This window comes from Mus caroli, chromosome 18, assembly GCF_900094665.2.
Source record: "Mus caroli chromosome 18, CAROLI_EIJ_v1.1, whole genome shotgun sequence".
Classification (NCBI taxonomy): Eukaryota; Metazoa; Chordata; class Mammalia; order Rodentia; family Muridae; genus Mus; species Mus caroli.
Window position 1 is genome coordinate 61,818,929 of NC_034587.1, and position 22,577 is coordinate 61,841,505.

The following is a 22,577-nucleotide window of genomic DNA, read 5'->3' on the forward strand; positions in this document are numbered from 1 at the left end:
AACCGTCCTTAGAGGGCATGCTGGCTTTGTTGCATGTGGGGGGTTTGCTCTCTCCTTTCTGTGAAATGGAGTACAGAGAGACAGCTACGGACTGCCCAGCCTGAATGACTTTCAGCTCATGTGGTTTCAAGTCAGTCAGGTTGCCTTGTGCTAGCCTTCACTCGTTGAGTGTTCTCTCTCGAAGAACAGCCTCCAGTTTTTAAATGGTCTCCCTCCTCGGAACTTCTTGTGATTGGCAGTCTCAGGGTATGATCATGAGGTGCCTGTGGACCTCTGTTTGCGTTTCAGTGTGATATGTCTTTTTAAGGTAGGCAGATGAGTTGGTATTTTAGAATACTGTGGCCCTTTATTGATTTGTGTTTGGAGTGTTTCTGGTGAGTCGGGTAAACTTGAACACCACCACTCCCATCATTAAAATTTTCACCCGTGTTTAGGAATGAAGAGCCATGAAAGGCAATGGAGCCTTTCTTGCTTCGTTATGTCCATTAAGTCTTATCCATTTCCTTGGTCCAGACCCCATACAGTTTCCTCGACTGTGACACAGATCTCAGTGTGTCTTGACAGTGTAGCAGTTTGTTTAACCTACCCCAAGAAATCACTGTAGAAACAGTTTCAAGCTTTATCAGCACCATCCCGTGTTCAGCCAGGAACATCCCCCAGTGAGGAATGCCTTTCCTCAGGTTGACGTGACTGCTGAAAACGGAAGTCCTTTGTGGTGTTTAGGTGTTGGGTACAGATGCAGTTATATGACCAAACTCCCAGTCTAGAATCTCTAAAGAAATTTTTAAAAAGGTGTCCTAAAATTTCGTGGATTTTAAGAATGTAAGTTTCAAGAACTATGTAGAGCATTGGTTCTCAACGTGTGGTTCATAACTCCTTTGAGGAAGGAGTCATGTATCAGATATTTATACTATTGTTCATTACAGTTACAAAGTAGCAATGAAAATAATTTTGTGGTTGGGGATCACCACAACATGAGGAACATGTATGTATTCTAGACATGTAAAAAATTCACATGTGGTTGGCAAACTGATGCTTTTCTCTTAAGCAAAGGTCTTTCCCCCCAGAACAAAACAAAACAAAACAAAACAAAAACAACAAAATAAAGTAGGCAGGCAGGAAGGAGGGGAGAGTAGACTTGGTCATGGAATGGAACGATCCGTCTATTCACCAGCTTTGTATGTGTATCATAGAGACCAAGGGTGTTAGGCTTGGCCAGCAGCTGCCTGAGCCTTATTTATCTTGAAGGAAAACATTCACTTAGGCGTCTACAGTCTGGCTGTCACTAGCCTCCTTCAGCGGGGTTCAGTTAGCTGCTGCTTTACTCTTAAGGACAGGTCATCATTATTCTCAATGAACAATTAAGCACAACCGGTTACTCAGGCTGGGTGTGAGCGATGAAGGAAATCTTTTGATTGGGAGCCCCTTTTGCACAGCACGCTTAGTGTGCTTTTAAATGTGCCTCCCAAACATTCTAAACCTAACGATATTAACCAGCTAGATTCTTAGTAGAAAACACAGGGGAAATCTGCGTGAGCGTAGACTCCCCAAACATCACCCATCACGCAAATCTGTTCTTAAAGGTAACAGCAATAGACAAGAAAATGTCTCCAGGGTCTTAGAATTCGCCCTCTCCATCTGTAGCATTCTTGGAAGTCTCTTAATGAATTAGTTACCGTCGTTGATGGGGTTTTTCGGTAAAAGCTTCCTGGCTATATTTGAGTTATCCTGAGCTGGTTGGGCTGTCTTTACTCACACACAAACACAAACACCCTTTCCACAAATAACTGTCAAGCTCTTCCTTCTCCAAGCCTATGGAGCCAGCTTCCTCTTCCCATTGATACTATTAAGTGTTCAAGGGCTTCCATTTGTATGCTCTTAACCTTTATTACTTAGAAAGGCTGGGGAGTTTCTTAATTTCTTGCTGACACAAGGGTTTGTAAGTAAATGGAGGGAGGAGGACCCTGGAGCCAAAGCAGGAATTCCCACAAGGGAGTGGAAGGGAGAACCTTCCCTTCCCCTGCAAGCCTTCTGAACTCCAGCAGAGTCTTCAGTGGCGCAGTAGTCTTTTGTGAATACGGGTCAACTTCACTGGACAACAAAGGAATATGCGAATTATTTTCATCTGGAGAGAGTTTCAGGTTGAGTGTCTCCCAGCAAAGAGGCTTTTACAGAAAAAAATATTATGTTAATAGTTATTAACTATAAAAATACTCCAATCAAATTTTAGCCCTCAGTTTGTTGGAAAGAAAATTATGTTGTAATAGAAAAGGGAGAAAGTTGTAGTCTTTTAATTGTCTTGTGGTTTTGGTTTTGTTTTGTTTTTAACAGATTTTATAGGTTTTCTGTTTTATCTTTTCAAGTGTATTGATCTCTCTCTGTGAGGTCATGATTGAGAATAACCCAGGGCTATGTGACTCACTTTCACTCAACCATTCTCAGCAACATCTTAAAAATTGTATAGGCAGTACATGGGGCTGGTACTGGCTAGGGTTTGTCCCCCAAGTCAGCTGGTACTTGGAGTGACAGCTTGTGGTTTGGCACATCACAATTAAGATCATTATTATTATCATCATCATTATCATCAACATTATTATTTTACTTAGAAAATATGATATGGAGGCATAGCTATCTTACTGGGCTTTGCCAACTGGTGTATGGAGCACTGTTAATTCACTGTAGATGGCATCATGTTGATAACGTTAGCATTACTTGTATTCTGTAGTGCGTTATGTGCATATGACTGTACACGCACAGCATACATGCTGAGCCTAAAGGCGGTTGTAATGTTCCTTGTAATACAACATTCTTGTGAAAAAACGAGTGAAGCGCCATAGAGCTGTTAGCACTGTTCTGCTGGAGGTAGGAGGCAGCTAGGGCCCTCAGCAGGCTTTGGCTCTGGGGCCTGGGGTAGTTAGACTCATTCTTTGGCACCATCAGCAGTAAACATCGTAGGCTACCTGTGAGCAGTCAGTTCCTGAGGAACAGGACAACAAATGTTGATGGCATATGAGGGAATGTTGACTCTTCCATCACCATGTCTTCCCCAACCTCTTGTCTCCCATGTGGCCCGATGATAATTCCATTCTTAAAAGGAATTGAGTGAAGGACCTTTGGTTATATTCAGTGGATGCTGGGGTTGTTTTTGTTTGTTCTTAATCTTGTAAACATTTTTCGGCTGCATGCTGGCTCGCTCTGATGGATTTGCGTGGTGACACTCACACTCTGCAGAGGCAGAAGGATCTGTGTGGTGTTTCCTCACTGTGTGACTTAAAAATGAAGGTTGCTGCTGGCAATGCACCTCAGTAGATCCTGCCTAACAGTGGTTATGATCTGGTGGTGCAGCTGCTCTGCTTGGGGAAATATTGAGGCAGACTTTCCTGGTCTCTCCAGTCAATCGCTGACCTCATGATACATACTGATAAGTGTACTGTCTTCATAGGGGCTCAGAAGGCCAAAAGACTTTTATTCGTTGAGAATTATTGTAAAAAAGGCTAGGTGTGGTGGTGCAAGCCTTTAATCCCAGCATTCAGGAGGCAGAGGCAAGTAAGTGGATCTCTGTGAGTTTAAGGAAGTTCCAGGACAGTCAGGGAGGGCTACACAGAGAAATCCTGTCTCAAAACACCAAACTAAACCAAATCAAACAACAACAACAAAAAAAGATTTATCTTTCGAGTCCCGTTTGGTTGGATATTTTAATGTAGCCAACACTAATCTGAATGGCCCTGCTATTTGTTCAAACTGAAGCCACCAGATAGATTCTTTTAGTTAAAGTCATTAAGTCCACGTTCTTGCTGGAAGGGTGTAACTAAAAGTCCCTAACTTCCTTTTTGCCTTTCAGCTCCTAGTTGTGCCCCGTGAAAAGTTGTGATAATAGCGGAAGATAAAACCCCCCCTCTTTTAGATGCTGAGAGTGTTGACTGAATACACAGTGGAGGATCTGAATTCCTTCAGAAAATGCCAATAGACTGCCAGTCCCAACCTGGACCTGGCTGGTGGTTGGTCAGACATTAGCCTGTCACAGTCTTCCTGTTTCTTTCTTTTACACAAGAGGTGTAGAAGCCTACCATCTGCCTGGAAGAGGCAGCCATACACACCCCTCTTTAGACACAGAAGGATGGAGTCTTGAAGGAGAAATGGTGATAGTGGGCTTCTTGGTTTGTGAGATTGCTGAAAGTGTTTAACAAATACTTCTCTCTCAGGTCGTTCAGGACACATAATGCTGTCACGGAGTTTTCTTCCTAATTTACCTGATGGCGTTGCTTTGACTTTCTTGAGCCAGCTGGAACACAGAGAGGGTTTGCTTCAGGGAGAGATGTGGCCCAGGGTGAGTGGGCCAGTAAGTCCCTGTGCCCTGGCCAGTTTGAGGTTGTGTCTTGAATCCCAGTGTCTCTGGGCAGAGCCGTGTTTGAACAGGAAGTTAGTTTGGAGGCTAGAGGGTGGAGTAGAGGGAATTTTAAAAAGTCTGCTTCTTAAAGATGGGGATCTAGAGCTGTAGCTGGTTCTGATCCCTGTGAGTCAAATGTTTCCATCTCTCAGCCAAGGGAACCAAAGAAACCAAAGGATACATTAAGTTGGAGAACCCTGATTTCATTGATTTGATGATCGTGGTTACTCTTTAAAATTGAGTTACATTGTATCTCTAAATGATCGTGGTTACACTTTAAAATTGAGTTACATTGTATCTCTAAGGCTGGTCATGTAGCATCGGATGTGGGAGGTCCCATGTTCCTCCTCAACGAAAGTGTGTGTGTGTGTGTGTGTGTGTGTGTGTGTGTAAATGAAGTACTCTGTATTGGTTTTCTTAAGCACCAGTTAAGCTGTCCTAATTTTTCTAAACTAGCCAGTGTTTTAAGTACTAGTAAAGAGGATGAAATTCTACCGGGTAGCAAGAGAATAAACATTTTCCCCCCAGGTAAATGTGCATCTCAGAAGTCCTAAAGTTCACACTGCCAGTTTTTATAGAAGACCAGGAGTCCAGCAACTGTCACGTCTCTGTAATAACTGGGGGCATCTGTGTGGCCATGCACTCCATTCCTGGGGGCTTTCTGTGCCCTGTCAGGGTTAGTGAAGTGTAGAGATGCTTGATGCAGCTTTGTCCATCTTTGAGAGAAGAATAGTGGTTTTTCACTCTCCAGATTTAAGAAGTGTACAGCCTTTAAACTACCTAGTGACCCATGCATGTTGCTTTTGCCCACATCCTTGACTGCCCATTTTCAAAGCTTCATGATCTCACTGCTTGAGGGTTTCCCATGTCCCTTTAGAATGTAGGGCCACATATGAACCTCTAGAGAGGAAGAACAATGCTTTGGTCCAAACTTTTATAATTAAGGTGGGTAGGTATTTAAAGTGTATCAGAAATATTGAAATGTGTATATTAAAACTCGAGCCTCCTCCCTACCTAAACCCAAAAATTCTAGAACTTTTTCAAATCCAGTTTTTCAGGCTAGATGTTACAGCCCAGGACTAAGATACGTCTTGACTTCCTTAAGGAATTAATCTCAGGTGGGCGGTAGACCAGCAGCAGACGCTCTGGGCTTCTTTGTTATTCTTTATTAACTAAAATGGCTTCGTGGCATCATATAGCCTTATTCTTGGTTTTACATTCCATTAAAGAGGCAATAAGTGGCTTGCAACCTCAACCATTTTAATTTAGTTTGAATATTTCAGATGACTTAACCTCGCACCAGTAAAATCATGTTGCTTGACTGTTGGGGAATCTAAGGTTGGAGTTACTATGCCGCAATGGCTGATGGCACTGTTCATGGATATGGTTTTCAGGTTTGGTTGTTTTTACATTCTAAAGTTCTGTGTCATTGAAATGAAGTTCTAGTCTGAGCAGAGGCCTTTCCGAGGATATGCTTGTTTTCTGCCTTGTTGGGGCTGAACTAGAGTGGTAAGCATGCTAAGAAGTCCCCTATGCTGAGCCACACTGCTGTGATTCTGTGCTTTCTGGGTGTTTCTGTAAAGCTTTCCATAAAGTTACACAGAAGGGAGTGTGCTGTGCTGTCGCCGTCATAGCTGGGTTCATATCTGGGACACTGTGGGAAATGAACTCTGGAAATTTTCATTTCTGCTTCCACCTACGTGGAGTGGGTCATTCGGTAGGGTGTGTATGTATGTGTGATTTTTTTTTTTTAAATCCTGGTCACAAGAATGTCTTCCTGAAATTACAGTAGTTTCAGTATTCTAATTCCCGTTGTCAGACACCGATTGCCTGTGTACAGATTGCCACTAGGAGCTTTTTCTGTTACCACTTTAATTGTATTTATTGTACATTCTCACAGTAGTTACCCCTCCTCCTCTCCTCCTCTGAGTCCCTCTATGTGCCCCACCCCTAACCCCCCACCCCCAGCCTCATCCACTCTCCCACTCATTCTCTTCAGAATAGGGCCTGCCTCATGTGTATCAACCAGCCATGGCATATCAAGTTGCAGTAAGACTGGGGACCTCCTTTTCTTTTAAGGCTGGATAAGGCAACCCTGTAGGAGGAAAGGGTTCCAAAGACAGGCAATGGAGTCAGAGACAGCGCTTGCTCCCACGGATAGGAGTTCTACATGAAGACCCGTCTACACAACTGTTACATTAGTGCTGGGGAAGGGCTTAGGCTCCTTGGTTGGCAGTTCAGTCTCTGTGAGCCCCTATGGGCTCAGATTGGTTGATTCTCTGGGTTTTCTTGTGGTATCCTAAACCCCTCTTGCTCCTTGATTTAAAAAAAAAAGAAGAAGAAGAAGAAGAAGAAGAAGAAGAAGAAGAAGAAGAAGAAGAAGAAGAAGAAGAAAGAAAAGAAAAGAAAAGAAAAGAAAAGAAAAGAAAAGAAAAGAAAAGAAAAGAAAAGAAAAGAAAAGATGTATATTTTAAAATCAAGTCCCCCAAAGCCCTATTACGATCAAATGAAGGAAGGCCTGTTACTCAAGGTAGCCAGCCAATCACGAAAATATAACTGAGACAATTCCCTTCCCTAAGAGTTTTAAGACTTTTGTCTGGGAAGACCACTGGAATCCAGCTTACTGTCGCCTGCCAGAAACTGTCTGTGTTGAGCAGCTATTTTAAACTTCATCCTCTGAGTTCAGAGAGCATGGGGCTATCTTTATCCCTGGTGAATGGTTTATTATCCCTGTGAAAGGAGGAGTTGCACACAGATAAGAGAGATGCTGTGGTGATATGGGGGTGGGGGTAGTCCTTGCCCATAGTGGCCTTATACTCTTAGAGAGCTTCTTATGTAGCACAGGAATACTGAGAAAAACTAGATGCCGTGGTATCTAGTTTTGACCTGCTAGATACTGACCTCAGAACTGCGAGACCACAGAACTCATGTGGATGTCTCTGACCCCTTTGAACCCAGAAGGAGGTGTGACTGATGGACAGTTTCCTCTGAGATTAAAACATTCCATTCTGCAGGGAAGCTCCTTAAACAGGAAGGTAAACAACTCGAAATAGCTTCAGGAAGTCCCCAAAACCGATGAGATTCACTAGGCCCCTCCCTCCCTGAGGAAAAGGCTGCAGAGTATCACGCTCAGACAAACCAAGCTGCAAAGAAGACTCAGACCGGACCATCTGCTTTGAAGAGGTTTAGACCAACTGAGTCAGTTAGAAAAGACACTCCTCAATCTATGGAGCTGCGTGCAGGCTGTGCAGTGTGCTCCTGGCTCCCAGCTTTTATGAGCTGTCACCCATGTTGGAGTGGGCTGTGGTGATATAACTGTCTGAGTCATTTCTTGCTGCAATAAAACCCATTGGTTTACCAAATTGGATTTTGCTGGTATCCATACTCTGGTCTATCTTGGGTTCTCTCTCAGGTGTGAGTAGCTGTATATGTAGGGTCTCTCCAGAAACCTTTGTCACCCAACCACAAGCAACTGGTAAAAAGGGTACATGCAAAGAAACCAGTATTTCATCACGAGGATGAAAGTCCATAGTTGCTTAATCTACAAAGATACCTGAGTCTGGGGTGAGTGAGAATAAGGTTTATAGTCCTTCTTTGGTCAGGTACTAATTGGGAAAATTTTTTAAAAAGATTGCAATGAATATATATGCATGCATTTTTACATCAGTGATAGAAAATCCCTCATCACACTTTTCCCACTTGCCATTGAGGACCGAAGGGTTAGGCTGCCAGGAGGAATCCAGGCAGTGATGTCCACACAGTTCTGCACTTGGTGTCTGTATCCTGGTGGTAGAGCAGAAAAATCCTGGATGTTTCTAAGTGTTGATGTCTATTTCAGTGCCTTTGTTTTGTTGGGAGTATTTTCGATGCCATGGGGGAAGGAGTTGGTCATGTTGTCCTGACTCATGCAACCATAATATTTATTTAAGCCTTTCCTAAAGCCTCTTCATTTGACAAATAAGACTTTCGTCTGCTGGAACAAATACGTAGGACTCCCCAGAAGGGCCCTCCCGAGACCCTACCATAGATAAATGAACTTGGTAGGAGATCAGATGGATAAGCACTCATGAAGTTAGTCGTTAACGCAAAACCCTTCTTTCAAGCCAGGTACCATCCCAGACGGTGGGACCACAGCAAGGAGCAGAACCAACCCAGCCTTCCCTCATGCCACACCATTCTGTTAGCAAGGACAGGGGTGAGCGGTAAAGCTGCTCACCCAAGACAGACCAGAGGGTAAAGCTCAGCATAGGAGATGATGGTGAGGGCTACAGAAATGGAACCAGGACAGGGCTTACGTGAGGCAGCCTTGGGGGATGTAGAACACATCAAGTCCATAGCTGGGAGGAGATACTTCAGAGGGACAAGTGTGTACAAAGGACTTCAACGCCAAGTACACTTAATGAATAAAGGGAATGGCAAGGAGGGGCACAAGGCGGTGCTAAGTACACAAGGACGGCTTCTAGCATCATTCCTGTTGCTGTGATGAAAGACTCTGGTAGAAAGCAACTTAGGGAAGGAAGGTTTTATTTGACTCCTCCCCCCACCCCCAGTTCCAGTTTACAGGCCATCCCTGCAGGGAAGTCATGGCGGCGGGAGCCTAAAGCAGCCAGTCACATCATCACATCAGCCCGACAAGAGCAGAGAGAAATGAATGCATGTGTGCTTAGTACTCAGCTCGCTAGTTCTAGCCTGAGACAATCCAGGACCCAAACAGCGGGGCCACGTCTTCCTATGTCAATCAAGACAGACCTACATAAATGTGTCCACGGGCAACTTAATCTAGACAGTCTCCTTGAGACTTTTACAAGACTAGATTATGCCAAGTCACCAAATAAAGGTCACCTCCATAGATAATGTCCCTCAGGAAGGAGCATGGTCATGGGGTGAGCAGATCGTGGAACATATGGAGATGCAAGGCCATAGAAGGAAGGGCTCTATGGGGGCAGAGATGGACACGGTGGCCACTCTACTGAGAGTGTTCAAGGCAGTAGGAGCTGAGAGCCAAGTGGGGAGGCTATTGTAAGCTCATATGTCCTTCAAGGATGGAAGGTCATGGTCCCTGACTTACATTGTTGTCGCCAACCCTTCCCTCATCCCCACTTACTCCCCAGAGTGCCAAGGATGATCGTCAGTTCTCTGAGGAGGTCACCTCACCTCAGTATTTAGCCTGCCATTTTCATTTTGCAATGCTTGGAAAAATGGAGCGCTTTCATGTTCCTCCAGGGAGTGTTATTTCAAGATGTCTTCTGCTGCCTGTGTCGGGCCAGGGTGTGGGTGGATGTATTTTTGCAGCTTCTCACCAGAGAGTCGGCTTCTGATTTGCAGACCGCATTTATTATGGGTCATATTGTCCATTGATGAATAATGTGTGGGCTACAAAGCAGATATATAGCTTTTAAAATAGATCATTTATCCTGCAGGCTTCATCCCCCAGTACCAGGCAGGCTCTTCAGTTGCATTTTCTGGGAGCAGAGTTTGGAACGTTTTCCTTCACGTTCTGGGTCGTCGGTTCATCTTCTGGCCTGTCATGCATTTCCCTGATCAGCTGGGGACTTGAGGGTGGGCACCCAGGCACAGTGTGAATCTATTGGCAAAGACATAGTCCAGGCGGGGGAATGCCTGCTGAGGAAATAGTTGCTCCTTTGAGCTACTGAAAATATTTCTTATAATGCGGATTTACACAAAAGGAGAAAATAGACATCATGGTTTTCTATGGAAGTCCCGTGGGTATCATAAAGTAACCGAACCCAGCTGATCCTCATGACTGCAGCTGTAGAACCAGGCCTGTATAGAGAGGTTCTGTGTAGGAGACGATGATGTGTCTTGGGGGAGAGGAGGAACCTCCTGCTAGGTATAATGGGGTTTGGGAGTTTTCCTCTAGTGGTCCGGGGCACCATGGGGTCTGGAGGTGGAGTGAAGCACAGTCTCCTCTCTGATGCCACCCCCACCCCTAGTCTGTGCGTCAAGGACCTCCTGTCACAGAAACCTCCCTAAGGGTTGTTTTCCCTTTACACAGAGTTCTTGTTTTGCCTGGTGTGTTGCAATCTGCAGGCAGTGGCCAGGTGACATCTGTTGGAATGCTGATGTGCGCTGCCAAGCAAAACAGATGCAGGAAGATTTGCCAACGTGGGGAAGAAGGGACAGAGTGAGCAGTCGAGGGTATTGGGGGCAGGCGGCAATAATGGCCGTATTTATAGACTGGAAGGCTAGCTTAATGCCACCTTGCTTTGAAATCCTTAGGAAAGCTTTCTAAGTTCATGCCACAGTCTGCAAGCATTCAGAGGGGTTTCCATTTCCCACCCTGCATCCAAAATGGTGTTTAAAATGGTTCAGCACAGAAGAAGGCATTTCATAGCAACATGTTGTTTTCTGTAAACCACTGGCCACCAGATTTTATTTATTTATTTATTTATTTTTGAATCTGTGTTTTTGTTATTTTCGAAACAAGGTTGAATCAAACCCAGACTGGCCTGGAGTTAGATCCATAGCTGAGACTGTCCTTGAACTCCCAGCCTTCCCTTCTCTGCCTCTAAGTATCGGAGTTACAGGAATGTGCCACCATGCCTGGCTACCTATTTTTTATATTAGTTTATTGATACGTTTGCCAGTTTGCTGATTTAACTCCCAGTGGGCTAAGATCTGCTCCAAACACTGCAGACGGAATTCATAGAGTTTTATTGATGGTGATTATCCAGTAAGAAAAATAGACTTGTGGCCAGAAGTGGCCTCATTGGCCATGAAGGAGTAGAGAGGTCTAATGGTTACTTTTCTTCTCCATTTGACAATACTGGACAAGAAGCAACTGAGGGGAAGGGCTTAACTTTGATACCAGCACAGCATATAGGAGTGGGAGGCTGCTGGCCACATTTCATGCATAGTCAGGAACCAGAGAGTAAATGGCAAGAGAGGCCAGGTTATGCAACCCCAAAGTCTGCCCCTGCTGGCCTGCTTCCCCTGTCTAGCAAGGCTCTACCTACCCAGACAGTATCACCAAAGACCTAATTTTCAAATACTGGAGCCCAGGAGAGTTTTCATATTCTAACTGCAGCAGAGTGTTAATACCTGGGGTTGCACACAGGCAATTCTGCTACAGTCAGGGCCGAGAGCAGCTAGGTAAGCTGATGCAGCTGACATCCTAGACCTGTTTGATGAGGAATAGCCATGGATGTGACATGCCATCTCTTCTTACCTGGCCTTCGTCACTCTCAAGTCTGCCTGCCAAGTGGTGCATAGGGGTGTGCTCCGCAAAATTAATTCAGGAACCTGGGTGACACCTTTGCATTAAGGCAACAAGGTGTTCCCATGAGGAGTCTCAAAGTCTGCATGATGGAGCTTGTCTCCCAGAATAGCTCAGAAGTAAAAGGATTAATTTTTCTTGTCAGTTTCCAACTGTAAAAAGGAGGTGGAATTGGGGTTCTAACTCTAGCTGGGGACAGGCCGGTCTGTCCTGTGAGCCTGGGCACAGATGCCTTCCCCACCCCCCCCACCCCCCACCCCTACCCCAGTAGCTGCATTTTCTCCCTGCTGCAAATATTAGCTGAGCGCATTTTTGTGGCTTTTGTAATGCCACTTCTTAAAAAGAGGAGGGCTGTTGTCAGATTTTTGACATTTCTGACGGAGCTGGGAAGTGGTGTCTTCTTATTGGAAGCAGAATCTGTAAAGGGGAAAAGACAAAAGTTCCTCTGGTCGCTGTTTTTGAATTAGACAGCATGGTCCCTTGTCCAACTGTAGATCTGCAGGTCCCACCAAAGTTTGGATCTCAGGGCCCCTGATGCCCGAACTACCCTCTTCCTGCTGTTTGGGGTTTAATTGTACCAAATCTGGGCTCTCGATCATCTCCATTGAGTGAACCATACTGGGACAGCTCGGCTTTCAGATTGCCCAATAGCTCATGCTTACATTGCTCTCTGTGATGCCATCCTAAGTAGACAGTGGCTTGCATGTCCCGGGTTTTGTTACTCAAGGTGACCTTTGCAACATATAATCTGGTTATTCTTAACGTCACTGAACATATCTGTTAGCAAAGCAGGGAACAAGGGGGATGGCTCAGTTGGTAAAATGTTGTAGTTTGCAAAAGCTGAGAATCTGACTCGATTCGTAATATCCATGTGAAAAAGCTGGACATGAAGAAAACAACAGATTCCACTGGTGCCCGGCCAGTGAGCCTAACCTGCCCGGAAAGCTCCAGACCAGCAAAGGATGCACCTGAAGAACCCTGGGGTTGAACTCTGACCTCTGCACACGTGTCCACCTGTGTGGGCAAACACACACTCTCACACACACACACAGAGAAATATTGGTGGGGCTAATAAGAGGCACACACTTGCTTCTATTTTGACGTTCTCAGAGCCCTATGATCTCAGAGATGTTTAGAGCCCATCACCAGTCCTCTGCTGAGCCAGGGATACTTATGCATCTCTCAGAGCAGTGGCCCCGTGTAATTTGCTGCTTCTCGGTGGCTGAGGATGTAGGAGGCGGCTCACTAAGCTTCAGCATGTATCGTTGTTCATCAGAGTATGATCATAAAGGCCGGGAAGAAGGATGCTAAATAGGTTTTAATAAAGTGCGTGCTGCCCGCCGTCTTCTGCCTTCCTTCGTATCTCCTTTCTGGCTCGCTCTTTGTCTGCATCCAGCATCTCTTATAATCACACTTTTACAAGGGTGGATGCATGAGTTCAGTAAGCTCACTTGACCTTCTCTATCTCCAGCCGTGGTGAGAGAATAAGCCCTTATTAATGCAGTGCTTAATAACCATAAGCAAATATTAACTTTCTGTTATTGCTCCCTCTGAAAGAGAAGACAAGAATTCCTCACGGATGTTTAAGGACTGAATTTGTCACAAGTCTATCTGCTGATGGTGTCATCAGCAAACGGATCTCAATTTATACTTTTGGTCACTACGTAAGGAACGCCATCCTTTCAGAATTAATGACTTTCCTAACATACTGTAATGGAAGAGTCCTGGAGTGGGAGGGGAAATCAATAAAAAGGATTTTTTTTGTTTTGTTTTTTGGGTTTTTTGTTGTTGTTGTTGTTGTTCTTTTTTTCAAATTTTATGTCTCACTTGATGAGCACCATCAACAACTTTTCCTTTTATGACTTCAGGTTCCAGGACTTTGGAGAAACCCAGGTTTATTTACTTTTGCAAAAGGCCACAGCAAGATTGTTCTTGAGCAATGGCTACCTCTCCTTTCGATGTATTTCTTAAAAGTTGTTCTACCTAGTCTTCATTAAACTCAATTTTAAGTCACTCTTTTAGAAGCATGCCAGAAAAAAAGAAATAGTTGTAAAATGGTTTTATTTGTTATTTTGAGGCAGGCACTTATGTAGCCCAGGTTGATCTTGGAAGCCATGGTCTTTTTGCCTCCAGCTCTGAGTGCCGGGATTATAAGCATGCCCAGTGTATGAAGGGATGGGGGTCAGCCACACGGCTTCATCGTGCTGGGCAAGCGCTCCACCAACTGAGCTATATCCTCAGCATACAACTCAAACTAAGTAACCTGAGGTCAGTGTGAATTGTGGTGAGTATAATCTAAATGGAACAGCATCCGGGCATGGGATCCCGCCTCCCACACCAGCTGTGTGTGTGTTTGCCTTTTGGTAAACAGCAGCCTGAAAGTGTAACTGATGGAGGAGTTTCCCCAGTCGGGGTTATCAGGTTTGTCTGTTGGTAATGATTATATTAGAATGTGTTTCTCTTCGGTCCATGTGACTTGCCGACCTAATGCCAACCGTGTTTCCCTCGAATCTCCGAGTTTCAGGAGTCTATTAATAAAGCAGGTGGAGAGAATTAGTTGCTAAGTTTGGGTGCGCTTGAAATGAGATTGTCAGCAAATTTTACCTTCAGACCTACAACCGTGGTTTGCTGTCCATTGGACATCGTCCTTGGGACAGAAAATAAATAAGAGACTCAGGGAGAAAAAAGACTAACACTTTCCATATCTTATATTTCCTTTATACTTGTCAGTGTTCCTTAGGAACATGTATATTTCTTTTCTTCCCAGGTTTATGTTAAGATTTGACATTATAAATTCTATCAAACAGAGACTACAAGTCTGTACTGGTCATGAATTCTTTCACTAAAGAGTAAAACCTAAGTAAATGTTTATTTCTAAACCCTTAAGAGTAGAGAGTAAGTGTTCATTGTCACTGACAGAAGGAAATTAATACTTACTTCAGCCCCCACCTATCCCAACAACAAGGAAGAAAGAATAAATTGAGGCCAGGACAACATGTGACACGCCTGTTGTGGCTACCGGGAGTCAGTCCAGCTAGGTGACACTTCTGAATCCGTTGGACATCCTAGGCTCTGGGAAGTCCACAGAGGTACAAGTATTAAAGAAGACAGAAGGGCCTGTTTTGAAGGACTGTGGTCGTTACCAATAGCAAAGAGGCCCTGATGAGTGAAATATCTGCCCAAGGAAGTGAACAGGAGTAGAGACAGGAAGTTCCATGGATTTATGTGTGTGTGTGGCTATGTACATACATACATCCCATGTGTGTTCAGACAACCAAAGAGGCTAGAAGATGGCAACAGATCCTCTAGACTTACAGGCAGATGTGAGCTGCCCACTGTGGGTGCTGGGAACTGAATTCAGGTCCTTTGGAAGAACAGCAAGTGATCTTAACTGCTAAGCCATACCTTCCCAGACTCCAATGCTGGATGTTTTAAAAATAGGAGGCAGCCAGAGGAATAAGGATGGCCTAGACACTCCCATCTCTCCTTCTAGATTTTAAGTTCGTTCTCTCTCTCTCTCTCTCTCTCTCTCTCTCTCTCTCTCTCTCTCTCTCTCTCTCCCTCTCTCTCTCTCATAGTGGGAGACAACCTTTTGTTTCCTTAACATTCTGTGCTGTGATTTCTATAAGGAGCTGTGAGGGCCCCTCTACGGTCTTTAGGATTAAATAAAACTCCTTTTGTTTGTTTCCTGTGGTACATTCTTAGAATACCAATATCTCTGTGTGTCCCAAGGGGCTGTAGAAGCGGTCTTGTAGCTATATAACAAGTCAAGCAGACAGACTTATCATTCTGTAAGCCCTAATTGTACCATTCTCTTTCCTCTGCGAAGGCCTTCCTGGCCTTCCCTGTTTGCTCTTGATATAGCCAGAAGACCATAATTACAGATTACATCTATGGCACCTTCTGAAATTCAAAAGAGAACAATAGACTAGGCTGTAGCTCAGTACCTCAGTACCCATTGAAGCCCTTGGTCTCACCCCCATACACTGATGAATTCATGTAACCCTGGTATATGAGAGGTAGGGGCTATAGAGAATGAGACGTTCAGAGTCATTCTTGGCTACATTAAAAGTTTTGAGGGAGCTTGGGGTACCACAGGATGCTGTCTTGTTAGGAGCTGAAGACAGCATAGACGAGCAAAGATGTCACCCTTTGCTCACCCTTCTATATCTAGAAGTGGGGATGTGTTTCCCTTTCCCTTGAATTCTACTGGGCTAAGCTGAGTCCATCTGTTGGCTTATCCTGTACCTTCTGGTTCTTGCCTTTTCAAATGCTTGCTTTTGTGGAGCCAGCCACTGTGGAGGCAAGCTCGGGTTAGTTATTTAGACAGTTCCAGAAGCTGGAGAAAAAGGCTCTGTGGTGAAGAGCGCTTGCTCATCTCCCGGTGGGGGGAGCTGAATTTAGTTCCTAGCAACCATGTCAGGCACTTCACAACTGCTTGTAACTCCAACTGTAGGGCATCAGACACTACCTCTGGCCTCTGTGGGCATCCATGTTGCACATAAATAAGAGATACAAATTTTTAAAGAGAGAAATTCCAGCCTCCTAGCCATCCCTTACCTATGACAGATTGGGGAAGGGATCCGAGCGACCACAGTTGAGGCCATACTGTCTGACAATGGATGAGAGATGACAGGGGCTGTCATAGTTTTTGACTTACTTTTAGGTTGGTTTATTAATGGTAGGTAATCATGAGACAGTGCCCTCAGCATTCTCTCGTGAGAGATCTAACCTTGTCAGCAAAGCCCATGGTAGGTGAGCCTTTCCTGTGCTTGCACAGCTGCTTTCCCGGAAGCTGGAGGAGGGGAGCCACGCACAGGATGGGCCGGCAGCATAGCTCAGGGATACACTTGGCGGAGACAGCTGAGAAACAGCTGCAGTGTGGCCCGAGTAAGCTGAGAGAGTGGGTGTTTTGTTATCAACTAAAGGAAGTCAGAGGCTGTAGTCTTTATCCGCCATATTCTTAGATGCTATAGAGAGAGAAGTGTTCTTAGCCACAGTCTGTGCTGGGTCCCAGACAGAGTCTGTCAATGTGATCACACAAGTAAATGGAGAAGGATTTCTTCCCAACAATAAAGAATGGCTTAGAGGGGGGTGACAGTGTTTGTTTTCAATCTTATGTGCCTTTGTAGTATAGTGCCCGGAAGCATAGGTGTGTGTGTGTGTGTGTGTGTGTGTGTGTGTGTGTGTGTGTATGTGCATGCATATGTGCTTGTATGCATATGACATGGAGGCCAGACAAGTTCAGATGCAGTTCCTCAGGTGTCACCTATCTTCTTTCTGAATGGAGACTTCCGTTTGGCTCAACCAGCTGACTGACTGGTCAGCAATCCCGAAGGATCTGCCTGTCTCTGCCACGTTATCCAACACGGAGATGACTGGCATGTGTTGCTATGCCCTGCTTTTCTCCATGGGTTCTATGGATGGAACTCGGATCCTCACACTCACACAGTGGGAAGCTCTTTACTGTCTGAGCCTTCCCCATAGCCCAGCAACACAGAAGGAGCAATAATTGGACTCATGAACTGTCTAGTTTAATTACATTTACTTTAAAGTCCAGATACACACACAGAGTCACAACACAACTGCAAGGTCATGAAATACCCATGCCTCAGGGTCATCTGCTAAGCTAAGCTGTATGTACGTCAGCCTCCAGGAGAAGAGGGAGAGGGAGAGGAAGGGGGGAGGGGGAGGCAGAGGAGGAGAAGAAGAAGAGGAAGAGGAAGAGGAAGAAGAAGAAGAAGAAGAAGAAGAAGAACAACAACAACAACAACAACAACAACAACAACAACAGAATTTCATTTTTGAGCAACTTGGAAAGATACAAAGGTCAGATGACATGTCCCATGAGTGATGTGCAATCCCCAGGCAGCTGGACATTCAGAAGTAACAAGGTGGCCTCTGAGTCAGCCTTCCTGGTGCTATCGCCACGTTGGGGTGCTGCCCACACATGTTGGGGTTCTGCCCACACAGCCTTCCCGCCAGAGCAGCCCCAGCCGCCTCGGGCTGTCTCTACCTGTTACCTGCCTGAGACTTCGGGTCAGTGACACCCTATTTGAGAATGCGATGGCTGCGGTGGGTGAGGATGGGGAAACTCCCAGGCCTGGCCGTCCAACAGAGTTGCCTGAGGGCCCTGAAGTCCACAGTGACAAGGTGGCATCTCCTAACTGGTTCCACAGGATGACCGTCGTCATCTTTCCGTGTGCTGGAGTTAATGCCAGCAGGAAGGACTGGTTACCTTCAGTCTTTGACCGCACTTGGCACGCCCACAATTCTTTCATGTTTACTTATTATTTATTTATTTATTTATTTATTATATGTGCATTCCTACACAGACCATAACGGAGGTCAACTTCGTGAGGTTTCCACAGTAAGCACCTCACTGCCCTGGACACTTCTTCATGTTAACCCTTAAGGTGACAGGTTCTTTTTCAAGTCAACAGGAGAAAAATGCACACTTCAGTATGTGTGCAGTTTTACAAATGGCCTGTTAGGGTATAGTAAGGAAAATTCTAGATTTCAGAGCCATTGACCTGTCCCCCATGTGTTGCTGTCTCTAAACTTTTCTGAATTCATCTTCTATTTGTAAAATGGCAATCCTCGCTAGGGTCTCTGTTAAGGAATAGTATGAGGTAGGTTTACAACCTATGAAGAGGCTAATTAATGTTCTACAGGTATGGTGGATTACAGGATTAGGGAAACACTTGCTGTGGGAGTTAAGTCTCCAGACCAGCGGTTCTCATCCTGGGGGTCCACCCTTTCACCAGGACTGTATATCACATATCTTACAAATCAGATGCTTTCCTTCATAAGCATAGGAAAATTGATCGTTACGAGGTAACGACGAAAATAATTTGATGGTTGGGGTTGAAGAGCTGAATGGAAGTGTTGCAGCATTAGGAAGGTTGAGAACCACTGTGCCAGACAAAGCTGAGCATAAAACCCTAGCCCTAAGCCTTACTTACCCTTTAGCCCTTACCCTGACTCTAACCCTGAGTGGAAAATCCTAACCCTAACCCTAACCCAACATGTGAAATCCTAACCCTAACCCTTACCCTTTAGCCCTTACCCTGACCTGAGTGTAAAATCCTAATTGTGACCCCAGCACCTGAGGCTTTACACCTCAAAGAAGACCACCTAATGTTACGAACAATCTTCAGTCTGATCCCAGCACTTTGTGGCTGTGGGCAGCTAACTGTAGAGGAAAATGGATACCTTTGGTTGCTACAGTGATTGATGGAGGGAAGCCAAGTCCCTCTGTTTATGTAGCATTATTGAGTTGGACCTGTTTCACCCTGGGGAATATCTCAGTGTTCGGCTCCCAGCTGTTCCTGCATCTCTTTGTGTAGCCAGGAGAGAAGGGAAACTGGTGTCGCACGCACGCACGCACGCACATGAAGGCCCCTGGGATATGAAGAGAAGTCCTCTTAGCCTGAGGTCTCTGCTCAGCTGGCCCAAGAAGCTTTCAGAAGGAGTTGGAGAAGTATTCTGGTAAAAACGTAAGCAGTCAATAAAACTGGGAAGGGTTACCCCAGGATGATGGCTGAGGCCCCCAAGAAAGACCTGTTCTGCTTGGTCATCACGCTTGTTCTGGAGTGGAGTGGGAAGAACGGCGTGACCTGGGGGATCAGAGTGTTCACTTGACTGTCACTCCAGACAGACACCTTGCTAATGTGGTAGCTCTTCACTGTCCTGTGACAGTCTGTCCTTCCCAGATCTCTGTAGGCTCTTTATGGCCATTGGCTCAAGGCATCTTTGTGACTCAAACGGGAACATGAAGACTACAGTTTGTGATTTCAGTGGCCAAGGCACATCCGAAAATGACCTAACTGCATTTTTCTTACTCTTTTTTTAATTGTTAATGACCATGAAGATTTGTATTGTTTAATTTCAAGGAAAACGGGCCTAATATTAAAATAACTCACATTCAGTATTATAATTTAGAAGTCTGATTTTTTTGGTGGTTTGTTTGTTTGTTTGTTTGAAACCCTTCCCCTTATTCTTACTCTCCAATGTTTATCTCCTACAAGGTTGTTGTCATATCTTAGCTGGATGGATTAGCTAGGTTATAGTTAAAAATCAGCAGTTTTTAATACACACTCCAGACAACTCCACCTTCAGAAACCATCGAATAATACCGAACAATGCCTCAATAAAAACTGGTAACCTCAGAAATATTTTCTTCCTGGCTTAGCTATTTTCACCTTCACTGTAGTGCGAAATATCAAAGTGTATTTCTTTTCTGATGGTGTGTGTGTGTGTGTGTGTGTGTGTGTGTGTGTGTGTGTTCGTTTTCGTGAGTACACACAGAAGCCAGAAGTGTCTTCAATTGTCTTCTCCACCATTTCTCTTTCTTCATTTTATCCAGACAAGGTCACAAGGTCTTTCTCTGATCCTACAGCTTGCTGACTGGCTCAACTGGCTTTCCAGAGAGCTCCTGGGCTCCTCCTGTTCCTGTCTCTAGTACTGGTGTTATGACACACGCGTGTTATGACATACGCCGTGCACATGGTCTTTTGCATGCGTGCCCGTGCTTGACTGAGCCGTCTCCAGACCCACTTTGATTATTTTTAATGTTAGTGTCTAGAAGTTCATTTAGTTCTCTAATAATCCTTGACTCTCAGCTAGGTATAAACAGTTCAGAGAATTCATCTACGACACATATCTGTCACAGTTAACAGCCTGTTCCAGTGTTAGCCATGGCTGTTTTCTCTGTAAAGGGCTAAGTAGCATAATATATAAGTATAATATGTTTTATGTGATAGCATTATGCCCTCAGTTGTGAATGCAAAAAAATGGCCCACAGAATATTTTGGTCTCTGCCCTAAGTCTGGCCAGATACTCTCAACAGAATTCTAGCACTTTCCATCCATGCGGCACACTCAACAGACGATCAACTTTTTCTTTTTCAATCTATGAGCACAGAACATGTGATGTGTGTGCACACATGCATGTGGAGGCCAGAGGACAACCTTGGGTGTCATCCTCAGCTTCATCTTCTAGGAGACAGGGGCTGCCTGTGACCTAGGGAGCACTAGTTAGGATAGACAGGTCAGTGAGCTCCCGGGACCTCCCTGCTTCCACCTGCCTGCAGTGGGATTACAAGTCCACTCTGCCACACCTAAAAGATTATACATGTGAGTTCTAGGGACTGAACTTAAATTCTTGTGTTTGCAAGGCAAATGCTTTACGGATAGGTCCCCATCCAGTCCACTTTATAATCCTCACCGCTGGATGCGGTGACTGTGACTTTCGTGTTGGACAGCGCCACTCACTAACTGCCATTAGCATTGTCTGTGTTTGCAGGGTAATCGTTGACCTTCTTCATATGGCAGGATCAGATGGGACCTGAGGGAAATCAGCGGGCCTCTGGAGTGCAGGGCTGGATTTGAGGGAAGAAAGGAAAGCTTTTGGGCCTTGGTGAGAGAAATGAGAAAGTTGGGACGGATATGAGGGATTCGGGAGACATGAAGATAAAGCAGATTTCCCAGGCTTGAGTGTCTCCAGAAGGCAGGAAGCCGCCATGCCATGCTGTACCAGGAAGTCCCAGCAAGAGAGAAAACCTGGAAGCAGTTCGGAGGGGAACCACGAGCTAGGGCTCTAGCTGAGAACTGGTCTCTGCAAAGTATTTTAGGTATATTTTTCCACATGCTCACACATCCCAGATCCTTGTAGGAGTGTGTGGAAAGGAAACCTACTGCTAAGTCTTCTCACAGAGAAAAGCTCACCCCACCATCTCAGTAAGAGGCATTTATGAGGTAGACTATGATTTTGGCTTTAAAAAAATTAGTCAAATGAGCTGGGGAGATGGCTCAGCTCTTAGGGCACTTGCTGGGCAAGCATGGAGATCAGAGTTCCAATCTGCAGGACCCACATACATGCTAGATGAGCATGGCAGCCCATTTGTAATTCCAGCCTCAGAAAGTAGAGACTGATAACCTCCAGAGCCAAACTTGGAAACGGAAGGCTCAACCTCCAGGCACACTCTGTACACAAGCTCATGAAAAAAATGGTGGTGGAGAGGGCGTCAAGACAGTGGCTCATTTTGAAACTAACTACTTTACAGTTAGGTAATGTGTCTCATATAGAAATGGTGAGACACCCCCACCCAGTGCACCTGCATTGGTGTGGAACCGCAACCTGGAAACCTAGTTGCAGGGCTGGAGGTGTTGGCCCAGTTGATGCTGTGTTTCTCTATGTCATTTATGAAGCCCTAGGTTGGATCCCAAGGACCACATAAGCCCAACAGCAGCAGTCACAGCCCTGCTTGGGAGGTGAGGGCAAGACCTACACAGCAAAGTTTTTGATCTATTCTCAAAAGAAAAGAAAGGGCCTTTTGTTACTGTTTTTGTTTTTGTCCTGACCTGACTCTTTTACTTTTTACATCGACCTTGGGAAAGCAGTAGTTTAATCAGTGTATTTGGTGTAGTTCCCCTGAAGCTGGCTGTCAGATCCGTGGAAGAAATTGAAACAATGACCACCTGGGAAACGTTTGGTGACCTCCAGCCATGATGGCGACCTACACTAACTTCAGTCAAATGCAGTTAGAACACTCCTCTTTTGGTCTTAGTTTTGTTTCCATAACTTCTAGCAAATGTCTCTCTGTGGCAGACCTAGCAATGTAAAACTCATAGAACCTCTGGCAGGAAGAGGCTGTGTAGACACAGTGGACCATCTGGCTTGATGGTACCTCCGCAGTGTCATCTCGAGGGATGGAAAGCTTTGGGACAGGAGCTCTGATTGCCAGTGATGGGAGAGAATTGTGGGCATACTCAGAGGGTCCCGTCAGTGTCTTCACTGCCTCAGACAGTGTCTGGTCCTTTTAAATATCTCCTCATATTTTCAGTAAGAAGTGTCAAGCGCTTTAAATTTTATTTCTTTAAAAAGCCTTTTATATAACTGGAGTTTAACAAGCTATAACATTTCCTAGACTGTGTGTCTGGATATTCTGTT

At 45.0% G+C, this 22,577-nt stretch overlaps 1 protein-coding gene across 12 annotated transcripts in view; it reads left to right on the top strand.

Moving 5' to 3' along the window:
* Nedd4l (NEDD4 like E3 ubiquitin protein ligase) overlaps positions 1-22,577 on the top strand; it is a 323,858-nt gene that overhangs the window by 193,584 nt on the left and 107,697 nt on the right. The gene's annotated exons all lie outside the window — the stretch shown is intronic.